Source organism: Lathamus discolor, chromosome 3, assembly GCF_037157495.1.
Source record: "Lathamus discolor isolate bLatDis1 chromosome 3, bLatDis1.hap1, whole genome shotgun sequence".
NCBI classification, from domain to species: Eukaryota; Metazoa; Chordata; class Aves; order Psittaciformes; family Psittacidae; genus Lathamus; species Lathamus discolor.
Window position 1 is genome coordinate 22,531,503 of NC_088886.1, and position 17,167 is coordinate 22,548,669.

General features: G+C 52.5%; 1 protein-coding gene across 4 annotated transcripts in view; it reads right to left on the minus strand.

The window, feature by feature from the left end:
- Nucleotides 1–10,514, minus strand: part of CACNA1E (calcium voltage-gated channel subunit alpha1 E) — a 138,297-nt gene extending 127,783 nt beyond the window's left edge. For all 4 annotated transcript variants that reach the window (XM_065674032.1, XM_065674031.1, XM_065674034.1 and 1 more), the window contains exon 1: nucleotides 10,440–10,514. The gene's annotated coding sequence lies outside the window, so the exon portion shown is untranslated. The remainder of the gene's footprint in view (nucleotides 1–10,439) is intronic.
- Between the last annotated feature and the right edge of the window lie 6,653 nt (nucleotides 10,515–17,167).

The window sequence follows — 17,167 nt, forward strand, 5'->3', positions numbered from 1 at the left end:
CAGAGACCACATTCCAAGGAAGATGCTGATTTACTGAAAGGAGCCCAGGAAACAAACACGACCTGGAAAAATCATTAGTTTGGAGAAAAGATGTGAAGAGGTACAATTGTCTGGCATCAAGATGAAATGGAGACAGAACATCCTCAACCACACTAAGCATCACTGAGAGGCCACCAGAATAAACTGTTCCCCAGCCAAAACAGGAGAAGACCAGAAGTCCCTTCCAGTTCTCCCTCCTCTTCTTCTTTGGCCCCAAAGCTTCAGAAAACAGAAACAGACCTGAAAACATGAATATAAGAAGTGCTAATGGTTTTCAGCTCATTTTTTAGATCACAAATCAAAATTTTTACATGTTTCTATATCCCAATGCAATGTTTGCATCTCCTTGGCTGGAGGAAACAGCAGGATCCAGCAACCCAGAGCCTGCAGCATTCAACCCTTGAATCCACAAAACTAGAGATCCCAAAGAACAGAGGGGCTAAAATCCAAGTAAATACATCTAATGCAACCAGCACGTAAAGAGACCTTTTGAAGCCACCTATACCCCCCCAGCCCTTTGGAAACGCATTAAACATTCCTCGAGACAGCTTTTATATATTGCGCTGGGAACCATGCACAGCCCGAGGAGGGCTATTTGTCTCCTCCTCCCAGTGATGCACAGCAATAGCTGCTGGCAGCCCAGGTGATTTAACAGCAGCAATGTAGGACATGCACAAAGATGCCAGCATCACACAGGCAGCAGCTGTTTCTGTTGACTATGTCCACCCAGTCCAGCCTGTTAGAGGAGCTTCACACTGGGGCAGGAGACGGGAAAGTCAACACTCAAAGATCTCCCTCTATCCTCATTTTACATGCCAAGATCACCATATGAGTAAGACCTCACTTGTGCTTCTGAACCAAGGGTCTTCCCCACACCCAGTGACAGTTAGACCATAACAGCAAAGGAGCTTGGGCAGATTTAAGCGTTTCTCAATACAATCCCATAAAGCAACATTAAAATTGATGTGCTACAAGAGGATGAGAGGGGATAATCAGTTCCTGGTGCAGTGTATTTGTGTATTCTAATAGCAAGAATCCAATATCAACTGAAAGGGAGAACTATCAAGCCTCAGTACTTACTTCATAGCTTCAGGAGACACATTTTGCTTATTTTCTATGTCTAACATATATTTAAAAAAAAAAAAAGAAAAAAGCACACGTTATTAAGGGAACTGATGAATAAGAGCAAGATGAAAACACTGTAAATTGCTCTGTCATATCTGTCCAACTTGTTGGGGTTTTCTTCTTTTAAAAGCATTTAATTCCTTACTTTGAATCGACACCGCTCCTGCTGCAGGACACCCCAAACACAGCATAAGCCTTTTATTAATAAAATACATATTTGATCCAAAAGAGCAGCTTCACCCTTCCTTATCATCACCTCACCCCAGCTCTCCTGTGCTGGCACTGCTTACAGGCACAGAGAAACAAGCAGCAGTGCCCCAGAGCCCCCTCACCTGCCTGTGCACCCTCCTGTAAAGAAGGGCACAGCACTGCTAAGAACTGACCACGCTCTTCCCTTCAGCACAGAGGTGATGGTGTTCAGCCACCCTGGGAATTGTCTTTATCCTCTGCACCTTGTATGCCACTCCCTGGGGCACAGAGAACCCCAGCAGCACCCACACCCCTTATGGTTACAGATCTAGTGAATACAAAGGTCCCCTTTTACTGAAGTAGCTGGTGATGCCTTCAAGTCAATGCATCACACCCTCCTCTATCACCTGGGAGAAGCTGCTTTAGGTTATCCACTATGCAGGAGTTCCCCATCTCATTACCCAATGCCCCTTTGGAAAGTCTGGGCCAAGAAACTCGACTGGTTTGGCACACAGAGGCTGCAGCAGGAGCCCTGGTAGTATCGGTGCCTCAGCTGCCCGTCTGCCTGCTTTCCAGGAGCTGCTCCACAGCCCCCAGCAGCAGTTCGTGTTTCATACCAGAGAAAGCATCCTTCTTTTCGGCTCACTTCCTAGGGTGAGCTGCACAGTATAGATGATGGAAGCGGGAGAGGAATCAGATCACATATGAAGGCTTTTCAAAATTAAAAATAAGGAGAACAACATTAATTCAGATTACAGCTTTTGCGCCAAGCAAGCTCAAGTCACCCAAAAATCCCAACAGTGGATAGGAGTATGTCTGAGCCCAGTTCTGAGCTGCAGCCCCATCCCCAAGCGCACCAAAGCCCTCTCCATCACCCCAGCAGCCCTCTTCAGGGCAGAGGCTGGAAAGCTGCTTTCCTCTGGAAGGTTATCATGGGGAAAACGAGCTCCAGCTCTCAAGAAAATTAACTACCAGGAATAACAAGTAGGAAACAGGTGACAGCTTCAAGACTAATAAACTCTCCCAGCAACACTAACAGCTTTCTGCATGAGCAAAACAGATAAAGTGACTGAAACAAAGTCACGACAGTCACAAGTTGAGTGAGACATGAGAACAACTGAGTAAGTTTTGGCAGTTGGCTGGAAATAGGCAGTGGAAAAGAAAGCAGGCAGAGCAACTGCAGCATCCCTGCTGCCCAGCTCCATGTTCAGCTGTAACCCAGCCCCGCTGTGCTGAAAGAGCAGCGACACTTCTCTAAAGGTCCTACACGAGAGCAAGGACCAAGGCTAATATATGTGCACTGCCGTATCTCCTTGGCAGAAGGGTAAAACTCTGCAGCAGAGTAATAAATTCTCCCTCTCAGACCTTTAACAAGACATGTGAGTGCTGCCAGCCCAGGGTGCAGGAGGGGAACCAGGGCAGGAGACACCTGCTAAGCAAAGAAAGTGTCAGCTCCAGACAGAAGTTGCTGGGAGAAAAAAGTGCCAACAGAAGGGAAAGAGGGGGGAAGAGGGGGAGGGGAAGTCATTTGTAGCTGGTGGAAACTGTCTACTCCACCACAGACGACACACTTCGTTTCAATTTTGCTTTTTATATCACATCCACCAGAAGAAAAACACCACCAGATTTAAAAGATGGCTTTCAAACCTAAAGCCTTCAAACCTGCAACTTCCTATTCCAACAGGCAACATTAACTCAGGTTTTTTCAAAGCCTCTACCCTCTCCTCACCCCTTTTACTTGTTCTCATGAATTTACCTGGTGCAAGCTAGCTTCACTCCACAGAAGCATTTAAAATGCAACCAAAGTGCTGTCTCCGAGGACAGGGAAAACCCTGTGAGTGGCTGCCAGGCTGCACTGCAATGCACAGGATGCCCATGGACTCCCCAGGACACCAAGCTGCACCATGAGGAGTTGGTTTCCTCCTTGCCTTGCTCAGCACCACCCGAACATAAGAAGGCATTCAAGAGCATCCCTCATTCTCCATGACACTGCCCTCTGATCATAAAGCACTCCAAGACCCAGTATCACTTCTGATGCCAGGATGAGGGCTTAGGGATGCGCTCAGTCTAGCTCTGCATGGCACACCAGCTCCACCCCAGGAGCTATTGAGGAGATGGACCTGCAACAGGCTGGGGTGACAACTGTGGGACAGGCCAAGGTGGAAGGGGAAGTGGCCCCTGGAGCTCAGAACCCAGCTGCAACAAGTCAAGACAGAGAGAAGGTTGAAGAGACACCAAGCAGTAGCCTGTAATTAGGGTCTAGGGTGCAACAGCAATGGCTTTCCAGCCTGGGTCAGAAGCAGGTTGGAAGGGGGTAGAGAAGATGTCCAGACAGGTATGAAGGTGAACATGAACAAAGCAATGCTATCCTGCTGAGACCACCATGGGGTCACTGAAGCCATCCAGCCCAGAGTGGCTAGGGAGGGAGCAGGGCCAACATCCAACCCATTCCTCCTGCCTTTCCATCCTGACACTGACTTTGGAGAGACAGCCCAGCTGCCAGAGTGAGCAGAGGGGCTGGGCTGGGCTCCCCATCTCCTCCAACCCCTTCCCGCTGCCTCCTTGGCTGTTTGCACACTGGAGATATTCAAGGCCCGCCTGGACAAGTTCCTGTGTGATGTACTGTAGGTTACCCTGCTCTTGCAGGGGGGTTGGACTAGATGATCTTTTTAGGTCCCTTCCAACCCTTGGGATTCTGTGATTCTGTGATTCACCCTGGCACAGCCTGAGCTCGCACCACTGGCAGAGCAGGCAGGGTCCTTTGCTCCTGGAGTGGAAACGGGAGGCACAGGCAAGGAGAGGCCGGCAGGACAGGCAGGGCTGCACTGCAGCTGGCCACAGCAGAGAGACTGGGAGCCTGAAACAGCCTCCAGGGAAGCACCAGCCACCAAAGATGGAGTAGGGAGGCAGGAATATCGCTGAGCACAAAGCAAGGAGAACCAGGAGAGATACACAAAGAATTTATAAATCCCCATGTAGATGGGAAAGCCACGTGAGCATCGTCTCCCCAGGAGGACATTGGTGAAAGCAACAGCTGCTACGCACCGGCACAGAACGAGAGATCACCGCCCTTCCTCCTCCCAGGAATCTGGCACCCTGGAAAAACCTGCCCAGCCTTTGCATTCTGCAAACCTCAGCTCTAAAAATAACCATCGGTGCAAGTGACACATTTTGAGCGGAGCCGGCAAGCGGCAGCCCACGGAACCAGACTCACTTAGCATCAGCGGACATGTGTTTTGTAAACAGATTTTTTTAAGGTTGCTTAGTAAGCTGCTGATCAAACAGCCAAAACCATTGTCTGATGTGGCAGAAATGAAGGGGGACCCAAAGACAGGGAAAAATCCTGCAGAGGAGGATGGGACAGAGAAAACTCAAGAGCTGGACCCCGTTTCCCAGCATGTCCCTCATGCCTATATTCACACTTTTAAGATGGAGTTTCTCACCCCTTACTGCCCCACAACAGGGGTCCCAGCTCCAGCCATGCCCACAGCACCAAAGCCCCCTCACCAGCTGCCTCCAGAGAGGAAAAACCCTATTTATACAGAAAGCAGAGGAGCAGCGATGGCCAGACAGACCACCCCACTGCCTGGGTACCATCTGTGTACACTGCCTGTGTACCAGCTCCCACTCTCCTCCCCAAGCCCCCAGGTAAGCTCCTGCAGGGCTGCAGCCACCCCCCAGGGGCTGGGATGACTGGGAGAGCACAGAGCAGGAGGAAGAGTCACCCAAACTGTTCCTCAGTTAATCATGGTAATTAGCCACCATCTTGAGCAACTCCCATTAGTTACAGCCTGATTTTCTCAGGCAGTCAGCACACGAGATGTCAATTAAAACACCACACAGCCAACTTGGAAGTAGCCACCCTGGCCCACTGTGGGGCTCATCCAGGTCATGGAAACATGCAGAGGAGGTGCTCCTTTCCTTGAAGGACACACTTAAATGAATCGTGAACTGGGTCTCATTTCCCAGCCCTGATTGGAAAGCCTCAGTGAATGCACGCCGGCTTTCCAGAGCAGATGCTGTAGGGCTGGAGAGGCCACCAGGTCTGGAGCTGCGTGCCCCAACAGCAGACCGCAGCCGGGGTTTCTCTCTGGAGCTGTGCTCACATGCTCCCACCATTGCATGAACCCTCACTCCCAGAAAGACTCACACCCGGGCAGGGTGGCACAGGGGCTTGGGGAGCAGGCTCACTGCCTGCAGGAAGAAGCTCACTCTCCAGAGCTCTTTGCTAACAGTAGAGCAGGTTGCACAAAGCCCTTCACCCTCCAGCGCCCATCCCTAAAAGTCACAGAGGATGCCCCAAGGACGGGTCAGCATCAAACAAGCTGCCCAGCATGGATCAGTTTCATAAAAGCACTCAAAACTAGTCCCAGCTGGAGGGCATGAAGCAGATGCACCCCTCTCTGCACCCAGAGTAACAGGGAGTTAAACCTCACCTTCCACCTGCAGCTGGGAAAAACAAGGCAGGGGAAATGCAAATGCTTTGCTGGACCAAGTACTAGCCACAACTTAATTGCCCCTCTCCAGGGATCTGCTCGCAGGGGTAAGGTTCATCATCACCCAGGCCTGCCAACACCTCCATGCTCTAAGGCACCTTTCCAGCTGGTTTGGTCCTTATTTATAGGCAGCAGTCCTCAGAGAATTGCAAGAGGAGATGAAGCTCAACCTCTTCCACAGAAAGCTTGACAACGCTGAGCTTTCTTGCTGCATGGCTAAGTGGGGGGACAGGGGAGCAGCGCTGGAGGGAGCAGAAATCAGGCTCTGGCATCTTGCCTGTGCCAGTACACAGGTTTAAAAACACACACGGTGTGTTTTTAACAGGATCCTATATTTCTTGCTTGCTAAATGAACGGAAATAAGAGTATTTTGGTACCAAAGAAATAGAATAACAAACCTGAGCCAGGCTGAGAAGCATGGATGCCTATGGATGGTGAGCAGGGCAGCAGGGCTCTGCACCTCTGCGGGGAGTGGGTGTTTTAGTGCCTGTGCTGCCTTGTTTAAACAACTGCCTGGGAAGTCCAATGTTTGATTTAAATCCACTAGAGGTGGCCTCTGAGGCAGAGGGTACATAACTCAACATGGAAAGTGCTAAACTTAACAACCCTCTGGGCTGAAGAGGAAGAAAACATCTCCTCTGAGCTAATAACTAACATAGGAGCTGGACACAGTTGGAGGGTCCCCTCGGCCTTGGCATAGTATTTTTGGGGAGCACCCCCAACAAAGCAAGGAGGGAACCTAGCTCCTCATTTTGCAGATGCAACATCTCAACATCTCAGAGGAATTGTGGAACAGCTGATGCCAGGGAACCTCTGATCGAACCCATTGCTCAGAGCAAACTCAGAATGATGCCACAGACACCAGAAAGGGAGAAATCCCAAAGCCTTCACTGGGCTGCACCAAGCCTTCATCCCCGATCCCCCCATCTCCCACCCTGTTCAGTTCTCAGCCTGGCAGAGAGCTCAGCAGCCTCTCCCTGGGCACGAGGCCTCGCGGCTGTGACTAATGGTATGTTTTGACATCCCTGAAATACTCCAGCACTTCATTTCAGCCGCAGGGAGCAGGAAGGAAGGAGGGGACATGCTGGTGGGGAGCCGGCACTGAGAGGGAAGGAGGAGCAGGAAGAGCTTTTGCAAAAGCACCAGGCAACAAGAAAGCAGAGCGGCGTCTCAAACTTGCAGGAGATGGCTGAGGGGCAGGCTGAGACCTGGAAGACACCCAGGAAGCCTGTCTGATGTGCTCCTCGCCTGTGCCTCCCCTGAAGCTATGCAGAGGTACAAGGCACTGGTTTTATTTATCTCCCCTCACCCTGCAGTTTCACTGTTTGAATGGGAAGACAGGGATGCTCCAATAATTCCTAGTGAGCATGTACCCGGTGCTGAGGGATGTGGGATTGCCCCGGTCCCCTGCCCAGGCTGGCAGAAGGCAATGCCACCAGCCTCAGTCTCTCCAGCAGAGCCAGGAAAGCTAGAGATAGGGACCCCTGGGGAGGTTAATTAACAAACATCTTTCTTGTGCTAAAACAGTCACCTCCGGCCCCAGGGGGGTCAGTGGAGACATAGCCCCAGCCTCTGGCAGGGGAGCAAAGAGCATCCCAGCCACCAGCTGAGCTGCTGGTTGAGACCATCTGCCAGCCAGCAGCACCGGGGAGAGGAGCAGCCGAAGCCATGGGGGGGAACTGGCTTTTTTCCTGACAGCTCTTTTACTCAACACCAGCTGCTCACACTGGGGTTCAGATGGTCCTGCTGCACCCCGGCAGGCTGGGGGAGAGGGAAGAGCAGGCTGCCTGGCTGGGGATCCAGATCTCCACATGTGATCCCCAGAGAGACAGAGGTGGAAAGTGGAGCAGCCTTGGGAAAACTGACCCAAAATGCACCCTGCCCTGAGGTAAGAGCCAAGGGATGGCTCAGCACACTGCTAGACTCACTCCAACCTAGCAAGCAGAGCCTTCTTTGCACCAAGGAAGAAGAGCAGTCCTCCAGGCTGCATCATCCCAACCCACTGTACACCCACTTCAGCCATGAGCATCCATGGATCAACCCAACCGCAGAATGCAGAAAGTTAGCAGAAACTCCACCTGCCATCACGAGAGTGCCACTCACAGAAGTTTTCTTGGGTCACTGTGAGCAAGGAGACCAGTTGACAGCAGTAGTGGTGAAGGGATTGTTTTCTCTTTTCAGCTGTCACTAAAGTCATCAGTGTGGCTGTGAGTGATTCACACCAGTGTACAAAAAGCCTGACTCAGGCACTGGATGCAGTAGGTGGGTGCACTGACTCAACCACGCCAGCGATGGGGCGCAGGGGGCTACAGCCTCACACGGCCACAGGAAAGTCCTTATTGCAGAGGGGCAAAGGCACCATCAGCCAGGAGATCACACAGACATGCTTAGATCAGCAGCAGCATGGGTGAGCCCAAGGAAACACCACATCTCAGCATCAACCTGTCACCCATGCAAAACAGGTGCTAAAGTGCAGCAGGGATGGTCCACGCTCTCATTTGGCCTTTCACTGGGGAAAGGTATACTCTTGCCTGTGTGATAGCAGAGGAAGAGGAAACCCCCAGGTGCTCAAGGGGTGCAAATGCCTCCCAAACTACAGTGAACAAACTTTCCAGGTACTCCAGGACCAATGAGAAGCAAGGGAATTCAGCCGTGCAGAAGGAGAGACAAGAGGGGAGCTTAGTGCCTGGGGACAGCCTGCTGCCACAGCCATCTTCTCTGCCTTCAAGCCTGTAGACACACGCCCAGGAGAGCACCAGGGCTGAGACCTGCCCTGTGACCCTGCCATGCTGCCTGTGCTGCGCTGGTGGAGGGCTGCGTTGCAGAGACCCCCCCAGTTGCTGACTAGAAGGACCTCAGACAAAAATTCCCCGTCATCCTGCTGCTGCCATGTGCCAGCAATACTGTGCAGACACGTTGGGGAGAGGGAGCTGAAGAGAACCCCTCCAAAAAACACTCCCATTTGGATGGTGCTCAGTCTCGAATTACTCAACGGATGGTAGCTATGTCCCAGTCTTTGCCAAAATTGCCAGCAGCAGCAGCCGAGGCTGCAATCATGTGTCTCATCTCACTGACAGCACCTTCCATAACGTTGTGTCTCATCTGCCAAACAGCCTTGGCCATGGATACGGACCAGCTGAGAGTGTCACCACATCCCACGGCATTCTGAGCCCAGACCTCCCCATCTGCAGCATGGACCAAGCCTGGCCTCATGTCAGCGTGAAGAGAGGCATGAGATCACCCACCCAGGGGAATTCAGCCCATAAAGAAAATGAGGGTGGTCCAGGGAACAAGTAGCACTTGTCTGTTTCAGGATCGTGGGTGAGAGCTACCCTGGCCATGCAGAAGGCCAGCAGGAAGCACAAGCACCAAAACACACACTCTGCAATGCAAGAGCAGGCAGGAGAGCTACAGGAACAAGACAAGCAAACCTTGATTTTGGGGACCACTCGTTCATCACTGCCACCAACAACAGCCAGGCAGGGACCAACCTTAGAAGCAGCACCCAGACCCATACAAAGTGGGGACTGGGTGCAGAGAGACCACACAAACCGGTGGATGCCCAGGGCAGGCAGGGGAGGCTGCTGGGGACACCCATGCAGCCTGTGCACTTCCAGAGAGGAGAGGAAATCCTGCACATCTGGGAAGCCTTGGGCTAGCAGAGGAGGACTGGAGCTGGACAAGCCCAGGGCAGGTCACCACCACTGCCCCTGTCCAGAGCATGGGCTCTTCAGAGCGCTCAGAGCTCTCAGGTGGCCGAGGCAGGGGAAGAGAAGGGGCTAACACCCCACCTCGGCCTCACCCACCTCACCCGGGGCATGAGGCAGGGCAGCCCCCGGCACAGACACACACACACACACGCCGCTGCCTCCCAGGGCAGAGGGACCCCCAGCCGCACCAGCCGAGCCCGGCCCGGAGCCGCAGCACGGCCACGGCAGCTGCAGCCCGGGACCCTGACGGCCGCCCCCGGCCCCCTCCCGCGCCCGGCGGAGAGCCACCTTAAGCGGAGAGCCGAGGTACTCGCCGCTCCGAGGCTACCTTAATAAAAACTTTGTGAGCGCAGAGCTGCTTCCCAGGCACGGCCGAGCCGCAGCCGCCGAGCACCCCTCGGGAAGGAGCGAAACGGGGAGTCGAGCTTCGAACTTGGGGTGCCCTCCCAAAGCGCAGCTCCGTCCTCCCGTCCGAGGAGGAGAGCCCCCCGGCCCCGCAGCCCGCCGGGGCCCCAGCCTACCTCTTTTCGCTGCCTGCCGCCGGCTCCTTCCCCCCGTCCTCCTTCCCCGAGGCGGCGGCGCAACGTGCGCCCAAAGCTCAGCGCATCCCCAGCGGCTGGGGTGAGACAAAAGCAGCCGAGAAGGGAGGGGAGGAGGTGTTCACTGAGACTGAATGGCTCAAAGCGAGGAGGAGAAGGAGGGGGATGGAGATAGCCTCAACTGGCGGGGACTGCCGTCTCCCGGCCGTCTCCAACAGGTAGCAGCGAGCGGGGGGACGCGATGTCCCCAACGGTGACAGCGTTTCTTTACTCTCGGAGGGCGAGTGGGATCTCCCCAGGGCCAGCATCCCCGGCAGCAGCTAGCGCTGGGCACAGCTTACCTGAAAATAGAGGCATGGCTTCTGCAGGAGAGCTGGGTGAGGTCGGGATACTATTCCAGAGGCATTATTTGTTATAGGAAGGGAGAAAAAGAGCCGGGGGGAGGGAGGGAGAAAAAGAGGGAGGGGAGGGAGAGACAAGAGGAGCAGGGAGGGAGGAAAAGGAGGGGGGGGGGGGATGAAATTAAAAAAGAAAGGGGGGGGGGGAATAGAGACAGTTAAAATCTGTCTCCTGCCCACACAGTGGGAAAGAAATTTCTGACAATCGGAGAAAGGGAACTCGCACAGACACCAGAGGGGGCAGAGGGAGGATAACAAAGGAGGAAGGAGCCGAGCTCCACCAAAACAGAGCAGGAACTGTCCGGGCACACCCCCCTTGCACACGCACCAGGGGTAAGGACTGGTGCACATCGCTGCCCACCAGCGCAGCTCGGCCACTCCGGGATCAGACACCCGCCCAGCAGCAGCACCCAGAAACCTGCACCGTGCCTGCTTCAGGAGGTTTGATTTGGGCAGCTCAGACCCACGCCAGGTCTGCGGACTGCTGTCAAAGGACCCCACATTGCCCCACCAGCCAGCGTTGGTGCTCCCAAAACCCTCTTTTGCAGCCCAGGTCTCCTCCTTTCTCCAGGGCTTGGTGACCTCCATAGCTCTTCCCACACAAAGCAGGCATGAGTTTTCCAGCCACCAGCTATCCAAGTGAAATATCACCCTGCACTCCCTTCCCTCTCTGACACGAGACCTCCTCTTAGCCAGCACCAAAAGCAAGGGCAGTTTCGGGGGTGGTGAGAGTCATGGGGGCATAAGGGCCTCCAGATCAGCCGGAGATTTACCCGACAGCATCTGAAGGCTGCTGGCAAGAAGGGGTTGTATTCAACACTTCAATCATGTTTGCAGCCCATTTTGCAGAGCTGCATGCCCACGGCTTCTGCCTGGGCTCCATTTTGCTTTTCCTGGCACCTTGGGCAGCACCCGTGGACAACTAGACCTGAAGGTGCAGGGTAGCGGAGCTACAGGTGGCACAGGCTCTCCATATTTTAGTCAAGAAGACCTACAGCACTGTCACAGCAGTGACAGCAGCCCCTTGGCAGCATCACTGGACTAAGGCAGCGCACAGCTCTTAATATTCCCCCTTGGCATGCACAGGAAGAAGTCCTAGCACGGCATGGCTCAGATGAGCCCAGCTGATTTGCACAGGAGTCCCCAAAAGCTTTTCATTGCTGGCTTCACTGGGAGACAGCCCACTGGCCAGGGGGCTGTTTGGGTGGGCAGGATGCCCCCACACCACATTCCAGACTTCAGAAACTTCCAGAGCTGGACCAGTAGTGTTGCTAACACTGCCCTGAAGCTTCTTCTGTTCCTGTGCTTGTACTGAGTCTCCCAGCATATGCTGCCACATGGCACACAACTCCAGCCCCAGCACATACCTCACCCGCATGGGGCAGCCATTACTGGCATCATAGCGCACATCACCCCAGAGAGCCAGGGCACCAAATGTTTGGGACAGTTTATGTTACTTTTGCTCTACCAAGGCATTGCATGGCTCTGCAGTGGCACACCGGCACGCCGGGGGCTGGGGAAGCAGTAGAACAAGGCACCCAGCCTCCCCCTCACAGGGGCACCTGCCTGTGCCACCCAGCATGAGTGCTGTCTCTTTAAAACCTTCATCCCTAAATCTGAATGAAGCTAAAGGAAGAAAATCCTGGAGAGAAGTGCTTCATTTAGATGTCTCCTCCAGCACTCCCATTCATTCACATGCTCGATGAGCATGCTCCTGCCCCAGCACACTTCTGCCAGCACCTTGGGGAAAAGGCACAGAGAAAAAGCTGTAAATACCCATTCTCTTTGGGATGCATAAAAATTCCTCAACCAACTGCCAGGACACTGCACACCAAACTGGCAAATCCAGCCCAAGCAAGGCCATCCTGGCATTTGCAGAAGGGAAAAAGCACCGCCAGAAGGCCCACACACATCAGCAACCCCATTTCTCACCATTTCTCCCATGTTGCTAGGATCTGGCACTGGTAGGGATAGGTAAATACACACTAGAAGAGTGCATTCCTCTGTCCTCCGAGAGAAAAGGTTTTGACACCCTCTAACACACTGCCCCGCACACATGGTACCCCCAGATCCTGTCCTGAATGGCCTCCCTGCAACTCAGGTGACCCCAGCATGGCAGTCAGCCTGAACACACCAAGACAGCTTTCTCAGTGACAAACCTAGGGACTTCATTTAAATATATATATGCTGTTACTTGGGGACTGGTAATGCCTTGGATTCAGATGTCTCCATGGTTACCTGCTCGTGGTGGGAGCTGGGGGTAATTGAACTCTGGGGGTTCACCATTCATAGCCCATCTCCCTTTCCCCATCCCCACAGCTCCGTGCAGCCCTTCTGCCTTCCTAGGCAAGTGACAAGGCTCCCAGCTCCCCCCGGAGGGGGAGGAGAAGCAAGGCTCTCCCCGAGAGCTCGCTACGTGAATAATTTTGTCAGCTCCTCAGACAATTAGACACGAATGCAGATCAGCTTCCTCATCCCAAAAGAAAAGACAATCCTGATCGGCACGGAGACAAAGCCGCGCGCCTCCTCCCACCACCCAGCTAGACAGGAATGAAACATGGAGAGAAGGCATCGGGAGCAGCGCCGACATCCCTGTGCCGAGCTGCTGTCATCTCGGGGGAGCGAGCGGCAGGGGCAGCGGCGCCCGCTCGCAGGAGCATCCCTCAGCCGCGCGAGCATGCGAAGACAACCAAGGCAAGCAGCGGCGTGCAGGTTTGGAGCCCAAGGCACTGGCTGGAGAACCGGAAACATCCAGAACTGCAAAGCCCAGCTAGACAGAAACAAGCATCTTGTACCTTCAGGGGCACCCGACTTGGCTCGACCCCAGGTTTCGCTGGAGCATCCAGAGACACCTAAGCTCAAATCCAGCACCATTTCATTTGCAGATTCTACCTGGACTTGATTTATGTTCAATGCTCTTTTGCTAACCGATTATTCTTGTATAGCAGCACTGTGTAAAGTAACCCCAAGGACCTTTAGCTTTTTAATATTGCTTTCTTCCCATGCAGCACAAAAGCCTAACTAGCTTTACTCCTCCTCCTTCCTGCATGTGTAGCCACAAACCCTTCAGATGTGAACTAATTGGAGACAGTTCAGAGGGCAGTAAAGAAAGCATACAAAGGGCAGCAAAGCACAACCTGCTAGGAAAAAAAAAAGGGCCCGAAAGAACTGTGTTTGTGTAGTCTGGAAATCAGAAAGCAGAAGAGACACGATAGCAGTCTTCAATTATGTAAAAGGTTGCTAGAAAGGGTGCAGGAATGTATTGCACTGCATCCCCACAGGGAACAGGACAAGAAGTAATGGGTTGTAAATTGTAGTTTAGACACTAGAAAAAGAAAAGAAAAACCCAACCTCAATAGCAATGATTATTTAAGCTTCAGGATAGACGCTGGGGAGCTGCTGCAGTTTGAGAGCAGGTCGACACTGATGAAATGAGCTGGATAAAGCAGTTCCCATTTTGAGACAAGGGAAAGGATCACTTGCAAGGGATGCTCCTGCCAGAGGTTTTTAGCACTGGTTTCTGCCAAGTGTAAGGGGAGCAGCAGCTTTTTTGTGGGTAATGCAGACCAGCCCCTGCCCAGCCCTGCACCATGCCCCCAACCCAGGTTAATTCTGCCTCCGCTTTCAGCAGTGTCCACAGTGTTGCAGGTAATAGAGCATCTCAGCCTGCCCTCCCTGACACAGGCTTGGGGCTGTGCTGGGGTAAGAAGCACCCAGGTTTTGTCCTACGTCTGTCCGTCTCCTGTGCTTAGGACCCACAGCACATCAGGGACTGTTGTGCAAGTACCACATCCATTCCCAGGGGAGCTGCAGCGTGAGGACATCACCCACCCTGCACTTCGCACGAAGGACTGGTGGTGTGGCACAACCCTGCACTCCCTCCGGGTCAGTGTCTCTAAAGTTGACTAGTTTGGGTCAGAAAGTGAAGCTCCTTGTTTTGTTGGACATGTGCCTAATTTCTTGAGTTTCATGCCCATAGCTTTCAAGTTGATCTGTGTATTTTTCTACTAAATAGGCATGTGTGTATTTTAAACAGAGCTAAAGAGACAAGAGGACATGAAGCACAGGCAACCTGAAAGCATCTTTAAAAACAAAGGAGCTACATGTATTTAGCAAAGCCTCCAACTCAGCAGAGGACAACTGCTGGAAGCGCATATATGCAAGCTGCCAAATTGTCTACTGGTCCCATTAAGAGGTGAGAGCTGGAGACACCCACCAAGCCACGGACCTTCACGGGGAGCAAGTGCTGCTCTCCTGGAGAGAGGAAGTTGCAATTGCCATGGGGAAGAGAAACTGGGTAAGGGTTGCTGTGACTGCCACAGAAACCTGCGAAACTGCCTCAGGGTGGGAACAAAGGCACTTCCCTGTAAGTGCCACACGCTCCCGGTGCTGCACTGATACCCCGTTAACGTTTGTTCCCAAGGACCCGCATATGCCAAATTACGCACTTCTGTTCAGCAACAGGAAAGGCTGTGAAACTTGAAACGTGGTTAATGATAGGTACTCTTGCAATAATGTGAGCACTGTAACAAGGATAGAAGGAAGAAAAATGGCCTAAATCTTCGGGTGTTTACATAAAGTGCAACTAAACTTTTCCAAAGTAGGAACTTTCCAAAACCAGATAATCCTCCCTGGAAAAAACTTCCCAGTAACAGAAACTTCCAGGACTGTGCTGCAAAAGAAAAAGGAAAATAACACAGTACAGTGGGAGGCAGACAAAAGCATGAAGCTCTCCCTTTTGGGACCACTCTTCTGGCCAGCTGAATTGCAGGGAAGTTGCAGTCTGAATGAGATGATCAAGAAACATCGGCTATTGCAGACTGCAAGAAATGGTATGAACAAATTCCCCCTGGATGCTCTGGCCAGTTTTTGATCAATGATTAAATGACCAGAGAGATGACAGTCCTGACCTGTCACTGGGAAAGCTGAGCCCACGGAGGGGACGCCTTTACCCTGCCTGCTGCTCCACCCCAGACCCATAGTTTTTATTTCAGTTGCAAAACAAGTGCTGCTCTCAATTTCCAAACTCCCACCTTTTAGCTGAAGTATGTATTTTCCTGGCACTTGTTCTGCTTCAGTACCCAGGGTATAACTATGTCTCTTGTATTTAAAATGTATCTGCTATCTGGAAAGCACGCAGGAACCCATACCTTTGCCCTGCTCCTCTCCAACTGCAGACACCTGGATTTAAGCACACAACTTTCATCCATTTCTCCCAGCCCCTTATTTGTGTCTGAGCTGTTTCACTTAAAAACTAAGCCATTTCACAGGGTCTGTCTTACAGCCCAGTCAACATGGAAGGAATCGGTGCCAAAAAAACCATTTCTTTCTGATCTGTTTGTTTTCCTGCCTTTCCAGTTTGGGATTTTTGACAGGGAGCCATGTGAAACCAACTGCTCATTGTTTACTGGGAAGCCTGCGGCTGTGTTTTAGTCATTTCACTCACAAAAAGACCGGAGGATACAATGGAAAGTCAATTAGCTCCTTGCAATAGCCTGTGCTTGCAAAGCTCTTTGGTGTCCACACATGGGGGAAAGCCAACCCAAACAAGTGCCCTGGGGTGTCATTTCTGGACCAGACCAAGGATGCTTCTGTTGCACTGCCCAGTTACCTCCTCTTGCCCGCTCCCATAGCTCATGCCTACAGCAACACCCCAGCCAAGGTACCCCCCCAGATCCACCCCAGCTCTGTATCTGAAAGCTGCAGCTGATCAGGAAGGTTTAGAGAAAGATCAGAACCACAGTCCCTGGGTGGGCAGCCCAGCAGCATCGCCCATGGGTCCATCATCTGGATGGCATCTTCCCATCTCTCCCAAATACACACCATCCTCCTCATGCTTGGGCAGGATGGGCAAGTCCTCACCCTAGGGTTGCTGCCAGCTTTTAAGAACCAGAGATCTAGTTACCTCCCCATGGCAGTGCAAATATACCAGGTCTCCAGCTGTGCAGCATTTTTCAATAAACCTTTAATCATGCTTTTGAATTTGCTCCAAGCTAACTTCTCAGCATCCCCCTGATTGCAGACCAGAACGGGCTGTGTTATTCCAGGAGAATAAATAAAAGCAGAAGCAGAGCCCCTTAACACCTGCTGGCTGCTCTTCCCCAGCCCCAGGGCTCACCCAGATGGATTTCAGCCCTGACTTGGATTTTCCAAAGCAGCCCCTGTTCCTCTCCAGGCCACTGCTTCCCCATCCTGAGTACTGTAGAGAAAGGGGTCCAGGTTACTCAGCAGCAGCAGCATTTTGTCCTCCTGTCCTCTTCATCACATACTGCTACTGAGAATAATTCACCTGCTTTGACGGCATTTAGTATGCAGCATCCTTTCCATTTGCTTTGACATCCAGAAACAAACTGGATTCTATTTTCCAAACCTCTAACCAAGGGATTTGCTGAGAGACAATGGCTCACCCAGCAGGCTCTAGCCCCCATGGATTTGAGGCCACATGGCTGCAAAGTGACCTTAACACTGCAGTGGGAGGGACTATACACCCATCGTGCCAGGTTCTTAGATAACCCCACACTACCAGCCTGCCCCAGCTTTATGTAAAGACACCAAGACAGCTAAAGACCCTCTGAGCAAAGCCAAAAGCAGGTGATGGCTCTCCCCAGGCAGCCCCAGTGATGCTTTCATGAGGGCTGGTGCTGCTCAGGGAGCACAGAGGCACGCACCAC